At 36.3% G+C, this 15,583-nt stretch overlaps 1 protein-coding gene across 3 annotated transcripts in view; it reads right to left on the reverse strand.

Annotated features, from left to right (window-relative positions):
• Positions 1–15,583, reverse strand: part of TMEM260 (transmembrane protein 260) — a 70,841-nt gene that overhangs the window by 42,953 nt on the left and 12,305 nt on the right. The gene's annotated exons all lie outside the window — the stretch shown is intronic.

The raw sequence follows: 15,583 nt of genomic DNA on the forward strand, positions 1-15,583 counted from the left end.
CAGCACCACAGTTCAAAAGCATCAATTCTTCGGGCTCAGCTTTCTTTATAGTCCAACTCTCACATCCATACATGACTACTGGAAAACACACATCTTTGACTAGACAGACCTTTGTTGGCAAAGTAATATCTCTGTTTTTTAATATGCTGTCTAGGTTGGTCATAACTTTCAAGGAGCAAGCGTCTTTTAATTTCATGGCTGTAGTCACCATCTGCAGTGATTTTGGAGCCTAAAAAAATAAAAGTCTGTCACTGTTTCCACTGCTTCCCCATCTATTTGCCATGAAGTGATGGGACCAGATGCCATCATCTTAGTTTTCTGAATGTTGAGTTTTAAGCCAACTTTTTTGCTCTCCTCGAACTTCATAGTTTTTCTTCGCTTTCTCACATAAGGGTGATATCGTCTGCAGACCTGAGGTTATTGATATTTCTCCCGGCAATCTTCATTCCAGCCTGTGCTTCTTCCAGCCCAGCGTTCCTCATGATGTACTCTGCATATAAGTTAAATAAGCACAGTGACAATATACAGCCTTGACGTACTCCTTTTCCTATTTGGAACCAGTCTGTTGTTCCATGTCCAGTTCTGACTGTTGCTTCCTGACCTGCATACAGATTTCTCAAGAGGCAGGTCAGGTGATCTGATATTCCTATCTCTTTCAGAATTTTCCAGTTTGTTGTGATCCACACAGTCAAAGGCTTTGGCACAGTCAATAAAGCAGACGTTTTTCTGGAACTCTCTTGCTTTTTCTATGATCCAGCAGATGTTGGCAATTTGATCTCTGGTTTCTCTGCCTTTCCTAAATCCAGCTTGAACATCTGGAAGTTCACAGTTCAATCCTGTTGAAGCCTGGCTTGGAGAATTTTGAGCATTACTTTGCTAGCGTGTGAGATGAGTGCAATTGTATGGTTGTTTGAGCATTCTTTAGCATTGCCTTTCTTTGGGATTGGAATGAAAACTGACCTTTTCTAGTCTTGTGACCTAGTCCTGCTGAGTTTTCTAAATTTGCCTGCATGTTGAGTGCAGCACTTTCACAGCATCATCTTTTAGGATTTGAAATAGCTCAACTGGAATTCCATCATTTCCACTAGCTTTGTTCATAGTGATGCTTCCTAAGGCCGTTGACTTCGTACTCCAGGATGTCTGTAGGTGAGTGATCATATCATTGTGATTATGTGCGTCATGAAGATCTTTTTTATATAGTCCTTCTGTGTATTCTTGCCACCTCTTCTTAATATCTTCTGCTTCTGTTAGGTCCATACCATTTCTGTCCTTTACTGAGCCCATCTTTGCATGAAATGTTCCCTTGGTATCTCTAATTTTCTTGAAGAGCTCTCTAGTCTTTCCCATTCTATTGTTTTCCTCGATTTCTTTGCACTGATCACTGAGGAACACTTTCTTATCTCTCCTGGCTACTTTTGGAACTCTGCATTCAAATGGGTATATCTTTACTTTTCTCCTTTGCCTTTCGCTTCTCTTTTCTTAGTCATTTGTAAGGCCTCCTCAGACAACCATTTTGTCTTTTTGCATTTCTTTTTCTTGGGGGATGGTCTTGATCCCTGCCTCCTGTACAATGTCATGAACCTTTGTCCATAGTTCTTCAGGCACTCTGTCTATCAGATCTAATCTCTTGAATCTATTTCTCACTTCTAGTGTATAATCATAAGGGATTTGATTATAGGTCATACCTGAATGGTCTAGTGGTTTTCCCTACTTTCTTGAATTTAAAAGTAAAAAGCTTTATTGAGATATAATTCATATACTATATAATTCATTTATTTAAAATGCAAAATTAAAGATTTTCAGTTTATTTACAGATACATGCAACTATCATTATAGTCAATTTTATAACATTTTCATCACCTCAAAAAGAAACTCCATCTCCTTTAACTATCTCTCCAATCTCACTGCCAGGCTTAAGTTACCACCAGTCTACCTTCTGTCTGTGAATTTCCCTCTTCTGGGAAATACATGGATTTTTACGTCTGAATTCTTTCACTTAACATGATGTGTTCAAGGTTCATCCAACTTGTAGTATGCATCAGTATTTCCCTTCTTTGTACAGCTGAATTAATATTCCACTACATAGCTGTTCCACATTTTGCTTATTCATTCTTCCACTGATGGACATCTAGCTTGTTTCCATCTTTTGCCTACTACGAATAATGCTTCTGTAAATATTTTTGTACAAGTTTTTGTGTGGACATGTTTTCATTTTTCTAGGGTATATACCTAGCAGTGGAATTGCTGGATCCTAAAACAACCAATTTAATCATTTGAAACTGCTAGACTGTTTTCCAAAGTGGCTACACAATTTTATGTTCCCACGAGCAATGGATGAGGGTTCTGATTTTTCCACAACCCAGTGAACTCTTGTTATCTGACTTTTTGATTCTAGTCATCCCATTGGGTGTGAAAGGGTATCTCACTGAGATTTTGATTTGCATTTCCTTAATGGTTAACAATGCTGAGCACCTTTGCAATTGCTCATTGGTCATTTCTACATCTTCCTTGGAGAAATGTCTTTTCAAATATTTTGCCCATTTAAAAAATTGCTGTTATCTTTCTTTTTACTGAGTTGTAGCACTCTTCCCAACTTCCTTTCAATATGCTTCTTTTCTGCTAAACACAGCCAATCGCTTGCCACTGAGAATCCTGACTAAAACTATCTGCCTTCCTTATTATTTCTATTGTCTTCAAGAAAAACTATGTGAGGAAATTCTGAAAATAAATGCTGCAGTTGTCAAAGCTTTGTGGAACATAGAAAAGAAGGCAGTATGCCTAAGGGCAAAAAGTTATGCATGCATCCATATAGAGAATATAAAACATTTTGGAGGCCTCATTTTATTAATACTATCTCTGATTTCCATAAAATAATGTATATAGGCTATACTTTTGAGAGTCTCTTTGCTTCCAACAGCCTTTGGAACAGCATGCGTTTGAAGGAACATGCTTCAAACTGTGCATGTTCCTTCAAACGCACAGGTTTGAACACACTGCCTTTAAAAGCTTGTTTCGTGCTAAGACTCAGAATCAATCAACATTTACTGACCATGTAACATGTACAGTCTAGTGGATTAAAAAAAATAGAGATAATTTAAATTGTCTGCTCTGAGAAAACTCTGCAATCTAAGGAGGGCTACAGAACAAGGACTTGTAGATAGCAAATGATGTGTAATAATCAGCATTCAGCCGAGGCTAGAGACTGTAGCAGCTGTGGATGTGGGCTGGCAGCCGTGGTCCACATGGCTGTGGCAAGGTTTGTAGCAGTCTGACCTGGGCTGGGGAAGGCTGTAAGGAGCCAGGGTGAGTTTTAGTAGGTAGGTAGGGCAGAAGAACCAGAGAAGGCAATGGCAAGCCACTCTAGTACTATTGCCTAGAAAATCCCATGGATGGAGGAGCCTGGTAGGCTGCAGTCCATGGGGTCGCTAAGGGTCGGACACGACTGAGCGACTTCACTTTCACTTTTCACTTTCACACATTGGAGAAGGAAATGGCAACCCACTCCAGTGTTCTTGCCTGGAAAATCCCAGGGATGGGGGAGCCTGGTAGGCTGCAGTCCGTGGGGTCGCTAAGGGTCGGTCACGACTGAGCGACTTCACTTTCACTTTTCACTTTCACACATTGGAGAAGGAAATGGCAACCCACTCCAGTGTTCTTGCCTGGAGAATCCCAGGAACGGGGGAGCCTGGTGGGCTTCCGTCTATGGGGTCACACAGTCGGACACGACTGAAGTGACTTAGCAGCAGCAGCAGCAGCAGGGCAGAAGGACAAGAGGAAAAGGTGTTAAAGCAATGAACTATGGGGTCTACACTGAATGGGAAAGGAAGCAGATCCAGCAGGGGGTGGTGGAGGAGATCAAAAGGAAGAGCAAAGGGATCTAGGTCTAAGTTCAATGGAAGACAAGTGTAGGGGCACCAAGAAATTGAGCGAACTGAACGCACAAATCAGGCAGGGAGTGGGAAGAGAGATGGAGGAGTTTAATAAAGCTGTTCTCAAAATCATAAGATAGCCATTAAAATTAAGCATCAATCTCAAAAGACAAGCAGTACATGGTATGTTAGTAAGTCTGCAGGGTGAGTGCAATGTAGGAGGAGAGGTGTGTGGTCTAGTGCCACAATGTCACAAGCAGGCAAGCAAGCAGAAGTGACTGGCTGACAGGTCAAAGGATAATGTCAGCAATGGTGAGGATGAAGAGCTTATGAAGACTTCAGAGATGGTCTCCAGTTCATTCACTGACACTGCAGGTAGGCAGTCTTGTTACATTGGTCACGGTGTATGACAATATCTGTGCATGCTTTGTTTCCCCTTATTGAGATGGAAATAAAATGACTAGCGGGCAAGCTGGTGTCGAGAACACTTTCCTGAAGGCAATTTTCAGGGTCACAGTGAGGCTCAGGATTGGCCTCACGTTGTCCACATCTGCAGCCTCTGTCCTCTGTTCTCACCCCAGTCCTCTATTGGGATTTTCTCACTGGGGTCTCCAGTGACTGTCTAACCACCAAACAGAGAAGGCTCCAGGAACCTCTCTGCTGTGTTGATCACTGCCCCAGCCACACTCTACCAAGTTGACCATCTGGACTTCACATCCTCTGGTTTTCCTTTTATGGCTCTGTGTCTTCCTTCTGTGTTTTCTCCAAATGGCTCCTCTTCTTGCATTTAACACCTTTCAAGCCAGTGTTTCTCAAAGATTTCATTCTCTGGAAATTGTTCTCACTCTATTTTGCCTGGGTGACTTTATTCACTATCTTGACTTCACCTGCCAGCGACAAACTAAAGAAGCCAAATCTGTTTCCAGCACCACCTCTCCCTTAGTTTTGAACTTAATCTTATCCCCAATTTACTGTTGTACCCTCACCACAAAGCCACCCCAACTCTGGATGTCCCACAGAACCTCAAGGTCAGTATGTGCAAAATTAATTTCTCATCCTCTTCCCAGAAATAATTCCTTGTGTTGTCTATTTTAGTGAATTTCATTACCTTCCTTGTTTAGTTATCTAAATTAAGAGCCCTAGGAGTCATCATCAGAGCTCCTCTCCCTTTCCAACATCCTGCCAATTGGATTTCATCAACATTTTATAAAATCATTCTCCTCTCTCTACCCACACTCACTTCCCTAGGTCAGCTCATCTAACTCATCACCTCGGGTTCATACAATGTTGTAGGTTTATGTGCTGCCTGCTTCCAGCCCTGGGCCCACCACTGCCACCAGAGTGAGGGATCTAAGGCACACCTGATGTTGTGCTTCTCTGTTTCCAACCCTTCAAGGGTTCCTCTTTGAAAATAAAACATATTATAAGCTTCCCATGACAAAAGACACGAATTTTCATGATCTGATCTCAGCCTACGTGTAGCTTCATTTTCGACACAACCTATTTTGAACTGTGTTCCAGCAGCACTGAATGACTTGTCCTTGTGCTTACAGGCTGTTTCTCTTCCACCTCAGAGTTTCTTAGCACAGGAGATACACGTTCTGTATCTGGAACATGGCTTTGCCTTCACTTGGCCACTCCCACTGATCGATTGTTTACAACTCAGCACAGGCTTCACCTTTTCAAGTTTTCCCAAAAGTACTTTCGCAAAGACTAGGGTAACTGCCCCTTCTCCAGACTCTCATTAAATTAAATGCATTAATAATTAATTAAATGTATTAATAAATCTGAATAGGTAGATTTTTCTATATTTCTTGGTAAAAACAATCTTGAGGAATAAAATATTTTAACTGTAAGTTAATCAAATCATAGTTAAGAAACCAGATGTGAGGATCCTGCTGCTGCTGCTGCTAAGTCACTTCAGTCGTGTCCGACTCTGTGTGACCCCATAGACGGCAGCCCACCAGGCTCCCCCATCCCTGGGAAACTCTCTAAATAAAGTATTAACAAAGCCAACAGAATTTTTTGGACTACTGATACCACTAGATAGCTGTGTCAGTATATTAGCACATTTATAAGTTAAAAGAATATCTCATTTTACAAATATTTGGATGATCTCCTGGAGGTGAAAATGGCAACCCACTCCAGTATTCTTGCCTGGAGAATCCCATGGACAGATGAGTCTGGAGGACTACAATCCATGGGATTGCAAAGAATCAGACATGACTGAGTGACTGAATACACACACACAGAAAAAAGCTATGCAATTTTTTTGAAACTAAACATTTATATAATATATATATATATAATTTCAGACATACTTTACCTTCACTTTTTATTGTTGTTGTTCTTTATTCATATTGCCTTGCACACTGATGTGTAAAGGGAGTTCCTTATATTTTCTCAAATTTTTGTAAATCTCAAACAAAATACCTCAAAGTTTCCATTTTATGTCTTTTTGAGCCAAATATCAATGAATCTTTCATATCAACAAGCCACTGTGAATTCTGGATAAAGACATTAAATGTGCAAAAGACTTATCTAAGTGATGCTGCAAAAATCACATTGACAAATATGTCTGAAGGTGAATCTGGTCTTCGACTTGTTAAATAAGATGACTTAGCAAGCACTTTTATTGTCTGTTTATCAGTTTTTTTGTTTTTTTTTTTAAGGCATGAATTCTATGAATCTGTTGATTTCTGAAAACCTCCAAAAATCCATTATCTGTTTTGATTGCTAGGGTCTTTGTTATCTCATGAGTTTGACCAATAATATTCCCAATGTGGTGACTGAACAAATTAGTTGTAATTTGCTCTTTTGGGCAATAATTCTAACCAGAACACACACTCTACAATTTTTTTCCCCTGAAAAGGCGACAACATACCTTTGTAATTTTTTGGCAGAATTAGATTATACAAGCATAGTGAAACACTATGTATGAATGCTGATAAATGAACTATAGTCCAAATTTCTGGCTAAGCAATACTTCTTTTAAAGATATTGGGAAGGGATATTTAATCTGACCTTGTTATTTAAACATAAGTTTTAAGTGAAAATGTTGTTCTGAACCCACAAAACAAGATGTTTGGTATCATCCATAAAGTCAGATGAACAGATGGAGAGTAAACATAAATAACTCTCAAAGAAGACAAAACAACTGTCTTCTACCTATAGACTAAGCCTGACGTTTTTTCCAAAGAAAAATGACATAATCAAAAAACACCAAGGTGTTTTCACTTGGCAATCAAGGAGGCCTACTTTTAATTTTCATTTCATTCTTTAAATAAATATGCTTCAGTAGTTGTTATTTTTTATAAAGCAACTGAAGAACTGATATATTTATTTACATTTAATGTGCTAAAAGGGATATCTTAAAATTAGCTCTTTTAAATTTAAAAGACAAACAGTTTTCTACTGAAATTGATGAACCTGCTACTAATAGGAAACTGGAGGAAAAAAAAGAAATTCGAATGAAGTTGTGAATAAAATGAGAACTGTTTTCAGCACAACTCTCTAATAAATTGCAAAATAATCTAAAATATTTTCCACTTTAATTAAAGAGTAACTTATGATAAATTATATATATATATATGAGAAAAATGTTTTCTATTCTCAATCTAGAGGCTCATAGAGCCTCACAGAAGGATATCAAGGGACCTATTTCTTCAAGTGAAATACATATTTCACAATCTAACATGACTTACAGAAAGATAACATCTTATGAGGCCATATGAGGAACACACACTTTAAATATTACTATGAAATTTCGGTAAGACAGCCATTGTATTTTAAAAGATAGTCACATGTCAACAATCAAAATCAAGTTTTTACACTATTAGAGAGGCATGCTCAATTTTCAAGGTCTCAGACTAACAGAATAAGGTAATAATACAGATGATTCAAAAATAACAAATAATCTAAAAGTTCCTGAAGTTTGTTTTGTATATATAAATAACATAGTACATATATCTGACACATAAAATGTATTTTGCAGTATATTTGCAATAAATAAATTTTCCTCATTGCCTTTTACTTGGGCTAAGGCTAAAACCATGGAGTTCACATTCCAGGGGATCACAGTGGTCAGTCACTGAGGAAAGATATACTAGGAGTATGACAGATAGGATAAGAAGGGTTGCCAAGTATTTAAAATTTCACCCAGAGAATGGAAAAATTCTCTTCTAGGGTGAGGAATATGTGATGCTTCTCAGAGAATCCTAACAAATGTGAGGCTCAGAATTCTATGACACCTAGACGAGATTCCTAAGAAAGGTACTGATTGTGCAGTAGTTTTCTCACTGATGGAATGCTATTCATCTGTTGACACAATGGATAAACTGTGTGTGTGTGAGGGGTGGTTACAATTTACACCATTGACACAGGTTTGCTATTGATGATAAGGTGTATTTTTCTTTCTGCTACACAGTATTTGATTTTCATGTGAAGTCACATGCTTGTCTAACCCACAATCAAAAGACAAATAACAGAAAACTGAAATTCTTTCAGAGCATAAATTTGACATGCTTCATAAAATTCATGAACGTATTTGTCTTCAGTGTGCAAAGAACCCAACATAGAGGGTACATTATGCTCCTTGAACACTGAAAACTCCTACTTGAAGTACGTACAATAGAATCAAGTAGGAAGGCCACAATGCATCTGAGCATTCTTGTTAAAAAAATTATTTTTAGTGTCAACTCATATTGATGACTTAAAATGCAGCAGATTACAGGGAAAAGATACAGTAAAGCAGGATACAGTTAGTGGCAAATCTACTGCTCCCATCCTCCAAAGTTCTTATCTTTCTGAGTCTTGTTCATGGAGTATATACAAATGTTACCTCTGGCTCTCATTCACAAAATCATCACCCATAGATTTCTTTCTTCAATGTACCTGGAGATGTCAAACTGGGAAACTAGGCTATTGACAGGAAAGATTTTCAGTTTCAGCTGAACTTCTCTCATTCAGCAGCAGTTCACTCAACACTTTTTCAACAAACATATACTGAGTATCTAATATGTGCCAGGTGCTCTATGGGCAAATCATGCACACATGTGCTAAGTCGCTTCAGTCATGTCTGACTCTTTGCCACCCCATGGACTGTAGCTTTCCAGGTTCCCCTGGCTTTGGGATTCTCCAGGCAAGAATACTGGAGTGGGTTGCCATGCCATCTTCCAGGGGATCTTCCCAATCCAGGAATAGAACCCACAACTCTTATATCTCCTGGCAGGCAGGTTCTTTATCATTAGCGCCATCTGGGAAGCCGGGGCAAATTATAGTCAGTGGGTATTTGGAGAGCAGCAGAATCTGAATGTTTTTCTTGTCATTTTCAAGTTTAGACCTAATGAACATCAATCAATAATTTAGGGTCTGGTATATTAAAGTTCTATCTCTAAAGCCACCACCACCATAAGTAAAAAAAAATGTACAACATTTGCATCTTTAATAAATTTGCAAATAAGCCCATTTTCCCATATTTTATAAAAATTTACTTTCGCTCCAGGTGAAATCCTACCAAGGTTTATTCTATTCCATGAAACTGTATCAATAGGAAAAAGACTGTTCTACCCCGAATTTTCAGCTACATAAATATCAACTACCAGTACGTTGAAAGGAAAAGTACTAAGTGTTAGTCTTGATTTTAAAACCACTAAATAAAATTGGGGGAAAAAATGGGAAAGCTTTCATAAAGGAAAAGGGCACAAGTGAAACAGAGGAAACAAGATTATGAATAGTTCTCGTAAATAAAATATAATCACGCAATTTCCATTAGAATTAAAATTTATAAACTAACTAATAAATGATGAAGCTATTCGAGGCTTAGAACAACTCATCTCATCAACTTATACCCAAATACCTAAAAGAAAAATACTGAACTGAGTCTTATAGGAATCACCATCATTTACTTTACATTTGACCAAGTGTCCATAGTATGCCAAATAACTTGCACTATGAAAGGCAATATCCCCTGTACAACCTAGCTTAAAATAACACCCAAACTGCAGATTTTCATCAGTTTTGCTTGAAATGTTTAAAACCATGCAAGGCCTCAAGATGAGCTTATTACTCAATCTTGATAGTATATTTGTATTCGGTAGCAATCACTTTTCACTTTCACACATTGGAGAAGGAAATGGCAACCCACTCCAGTGTTCTTGCCTGGAGAATCCCAGGGATGGGGAAGCCTGGTGGGCTTCCGTCTAAGGGGTCACACAGAGTTGGATACGACTGAAGTGACTTAGCAGCAGCAGCAGCAGCAAAACCGAAATTGGTTAAGGGTATAGTTCAAAATTATTATTCTCAAAGTCCTCTTTAACTGAAAACTTAGAAAATGCTGCATAATTTTTAAAATGTTAAGATTCTAAAGGTAAATGAAGTAAACTTAAAAGATCCAAATAACTAAGATCAACAGAATGGGGATATTCAACTATTTTCACTAACCAACTTACTAAATAATAGAGATTTAACACAACATTGTCTTATTAAACAAAGTTATAAAGTATATAGTAATATTTCAATTCATTGAGTGTTTTCTACTTTTATGGCTTTGAAAAGTAGGAAATCTATGAGTTATGATTTATCATTTTATTTGCAACTTTAAGAAATGTATGCATTTATTATTATAGCCATAATGACAGATGACTAGTTCCAGTGGCAAAAATCTCGGCAGGAAACAGATTTAGCAATTTAAATGTTTTATAAGTTTTTGTAATTGGGGAAACTTTTCATAATCTGACATTTGTTAAAACCACTTATTAGAAATTATGCAGCACAGTAGCTGTGGAAATATGAGCTAGCTTCACAATTATAAAGTCAGCCTATGTAGCCCTTTCCTATTGTATATAGTGGCATAAACCCCACGGCGGCCTATCAGCTAACTGGCAGGCAGGGGGCTGCTCTATTCAAAGTGAGAGATACAAGCTGCAGGGCAAAAACCTGGCAGCTCCCATCTGACCCCACAATCCCCTACTGGTGACAGCTCCAAGCTCCATGGCAAATTAGGCCTTCTCATATTACAATTGGAGAAGACAGATTCCATTAGCAGTATCTGAAATTGAGTGGAGAGCTGCACTGTTATCAGACTTGACTCATAAGCACTGCTATTAATCAGAGCTATGATAGCATTTATATATTTCAAGCTATCTGCTGCCGCTGTGATATTCTGCTACAAAGGGTTGATGGGACTTAGGAAAGTGAACAATAGAGCTTTCTGGGAAAAGCAGAGTAAATCAAGAAAGTCTATGACTTCCGCACATTCTGAAGGGATTGTGGTTTACATAAATTTTCTCCCAATTGGAGATTGAGCTCTTCCTCATCTTACACATGGGATTTAGTTGTCACTCAATGGTAACAGCTGTGAAAAGGTGAAGCGGCCCACCGCTCAGAATATTGCCTTTGCTTTTAAAGCAATTAACCCATGAACAGGAGGATACCTGGTGATATCAAAGGGATTAGGCCAGGCAGTGCATTATTAACATTTCCTTGAACTAATTCTAACTCTGACTAGCTGTCAGAAAAGACTCTACAGTCTTAAAAAAGAGTTTTTGCCCTGCTTTTTTCCCTTCAAAATGAAGTGCTGCTATTTGAGTCTAATATGGCCCTCTACTTATAAGAAAATGCAAATGAACCAAGCTCTTAATATGCTTAGCCAGTCTGAGTCAATGCAATTTTAATACGAGTATGAGAGAAATATATGATCAATTAACCAGGGATCAAGACAGATATTCTCCTGAATGGAAATTAATGCTCCAGTACTTTCCATTCTTCTTCAACTACAAAAACTTGGCGACTATTTGTTACTTATGCATAGTTACCTCTGAAATTAGGAAGAGCTTCACATTATTCTTTATGGCAATAATCTAAAATACTCTTTGAGCTGGAAAATCCAAATGTCTCTTAAGCAGGAGATTCTACATCCTCTAAGGTATGGCATTTTCATTTTCAGTTCTTTATTGAATGGAATCTTAGCTGAAATCCTAAGAATAGCAGACACAGTGCTCAGAATCAAGTGTCCCTATTCCAAAAGTTTAATCAAATTAATTTTTAGTAGTGGCAGGATGTTTAGAAATGTTTACATAACTTATAAAAAATAAAATATTGCATAAACAAAATACTGGCACAAAACAGTCTACCAGGAGATATTTAAGTATCACTGAAATTGGCTGTAAGTTCTTTGTAGTAAGCAGGCAGAGTTTCAAGATACCTTTAATTATAATTAATATTCATATATTCTAGGGAACCTGCTTGATATTAAGAGATCTGATTTCTTACTGTACAACCTTAATGGAGTTATAAAGTTTTTTAATGCAAACTTCCTGAAACAATGCCTTTTAGAAAAAAAAATTTATTAAAAAAATTTTATTTAAGAGTAACTTTGCCTTTCTCTAAAATAAGCACTGAATTTTGATTATAAAAACTAAAAAAAATTTACTTTCAATTCATATGAGTGTGCAACAAATGTTGCTGAATGAGTTCTGCTACAGTTCCATTTGGCCCATACTAGTTTGAAAAGGATATGCTGACTCTCAAGCCTGTTGAGGACAAATTTCCTGCCCTGGAACTTATCAAAAAAATAGGACACTAGAGATGCTTTCATCTGAGATCATAAGCAATTTAAATCTTCCCTCAAGTAAAGGATTGTTATATGAAACTATCAACAGAGTCCATTCACTGCCAGTGATACCAGAACATATACAATGTTGATATTAATGACAGTGAGTTCAGTACTCCTTCCTTACTAAGTACATGTTGATAGGATCTAGTTTGAGGTTTTTAGAAAGTAAGTTTGAAATTTACTAAGCAAAGCTAAACAATGTTCTTATTAGTGATTTATAGGACCTATAACTTTTACATTTTTGTATTAATAGGATTTGCAAATTTCAAATATGACACTTTTAAATACCCTTCTGTCAAACTAAAAAATCATTTACTTCATTCACCTTCAAAGAAAAAAAAAATCCCAGTTCCTCTAAATCACTGAACTGTAGTACAGAGTCTTAAATGCACAGATGTACACATTAATAAAATGAATACTATTTCCTATAAATGAAATGTATTAAACTCCTTTGACATAATCATGCTTTAAAATATCCCCAAAGGGGACAATACATAAATAAATATATGCAGAAATAATTGACCCAATCTTACTATTTTTAATTCAATAAAGTACAGTGACATATACAGCTTTCAATGTACTGTTTTACTCATATCCTTTCTACCTCAGCAAGTATAAAAGAATTCTTGCCAACCATTAGGGAAGATTGACAAAAAATGCAGTGTTAATGACATCTTATAGGCTTCTAAAAGCAAAAGAAAGATGAAAGAAAAGCAAAAATTACATAGTAATTGGAAACAACGAAGTAACTGGTCTTTCAATCCAAGTCATGTTTACTGAAAAAAATGGAGCTTTTTACATCAACATATTTAAACATAAATTTGCTTTTGAAATACAATCTTTGTTTAAAAGGTACAGAAGGTCTTTATGTCCACCCCAAGAGCTAAATATAGTGAATGTTCTGTGAACAATTACCTGAAAAAAACCTAAACCTGTTAAAAGAATTAATTTTCTGCACACCAGTCAGCACTAATCCTACATGTACAGTAATGTTCTCTTAAGTGATGGGGGAAAGAAAGAATACAACTGTCTCCAGGATGAAAACCCCTCAATATTCAACAAGAAAATGGAATGATGACTTGGTCAGTAGATAAAGTAGTGAAATGTCTTCTGAATGAGTTCTGATGAAGGAGTCAACCTGTGAAGGAATATATTTACTGTACGCTAGGACTGGAAAAAAGCCGTCACTGTAATGACTGCACAAAAACCGCGTCCTGCTGTTGGATTTATATTCACAGAAGGAAGGTTTTAAAGGTTAAGTTCAGGTCATTTGACAAATGAAATTGTAACAAGCCAGCTGACATTGTATAATGTCTTCTTCCACTCGATCAATAGGCTACTGTTAGTCCTATTACCATAGAGATGGCTTGCTCTTTCCCGAAGGGTGGCCATTGTTTGACAAAACAGATTTGCCTCTTGAACTAGGTTGTTCCCAAAGGACATGTACCTTGTCAATTATTTGTATTCAAAATAATGAAGTATTTTCATATTAAAATTACATGAGAGATAATATTGTTAGGACACATTTCAGAAGAAAGTAACTTTTCCAAAGTACTGGATTACTAAAACTAGGCAAATATCCAGTCTATAAGGAGTTTTTGTTTTAAAACATGTCAGTAAGTATATGAATTTATCATTAAGACTGTATATTAAAATAAAATGGTCACAGGTCTGTGTGCTGATCACCCATTAAAATCAAGCATAATAATTAAAGCTATTTTAAAATCCAGACAACTCAAAGGAAAATTACTGTCCCAAACTATTCGGATTCTAGAAAGACAAAGAATTTATATATGATTTTTGCAGTGGTTTTTATGTGGAAGGGCATCAACAATTAATATAACAAAAAACCATGGAAAAGTTTTAGAAAACAAATAGCTTTACCTGCTTTAAGAGATATCTACAGCATTTAAACATGTGTATATGTTGTAGAAATAATCTAAAATACAAATGAACTAGCAAAACAAATATTAGTTTTTTAAAAAAATTGCTTTGTCTTAAATGTCTTATGAAAATTAGTAATTCATACATTTAATACAGAACTGATATGTTCTAAATTTCATCCTAGATATTTAAAATAGTTTTTCTCTAAATGAAAATAATGACATAGCCTTAATTATAAAAGACCAGAAGGAACAATTCTAATAATAATTAATCATTTAGAAAAAGAAAGTATTCATAATACTAATTAATCCAAGCAAAAATGTTATTTTAAGTATTTCATACTTAAAAATGTTATTTTAAGTATTTCATACTTAAAGATATGGCTATCACTGAAAACATGTAAGAATGAAATAAAAACAAATTAAATAATACAGATAAACATTTAGTCAATGATCAACGATTACAATTTTGAATCTGAAACTTTCCACAAATAGATTTAACAGTAAGTTTTAGCCATAGTCAGTAACTTTTACCTTCTTACAAATAAGCAAAGGGGAATTTAGAAAGAATTTAGTCAAAGGGTAGTAATATGACAAATGTAAATAAAACAGTCTCCAAAAATGACATTTGAAATTTTCTATTCAAATTATACTATATTTACATACAAAATTATTTGTTTTTATAATAAAATCTGCAATACTTTTTGAAAGAAATGTTTTAACTTGGTTTTCCCTTTGTAGTTTTGACTACAGTCCTTTCAGGCATAGGTTAGACGGCGTGAGCACTGAAGGCGAGGGAACAGCACAGACAGAGGTTACCAACATCCTAAACTACAGCCTGTTGTTTAAAGTAGGGTAGCCTCCAAACCAGGGAAGCCTTTCATTATGGAGTAAGTGGTGTCTCATTTGCCTGTTTTCCCTACAGCTATACTGCAACAAAGTGAAACCTTACTAAAACCGCATTCCCAAATTGATTTCCTTAGTTAATAGCCTCATTTCAAAATGTATGCATGTGAATATTTAAAATACAATATAATTAGGTATTTGTTCTGGACCTGATAGGTAATAGATCTGGACCTATCAGCAATACTGTGAGTAATTAAATAATATTTACCATTTACCAAAAGAAGAACTTCATACTGTTGAATTAAACTGGCCCATCTGCATCTTCCTAAAATGACAAATTCTGCCTAAACAGAGAATTGTGATAATGAACT

The sequence above is a fragment of the Moschus berezovskii genome, chromosome 9, assembly GCF_049115385.1.
Source record: "Moschus berezovskii isolate FMDL1 chromosome 9, NW_MosBer_1.0, whole genome shotgun sequence".
In the NCBI taxonomy this organism is placed as follows: Eukaryota; Metazoa; Chordata; class Mammalia; order Artiodactyla; family Moschidae; genus Moschus; species Moschus berezovskii.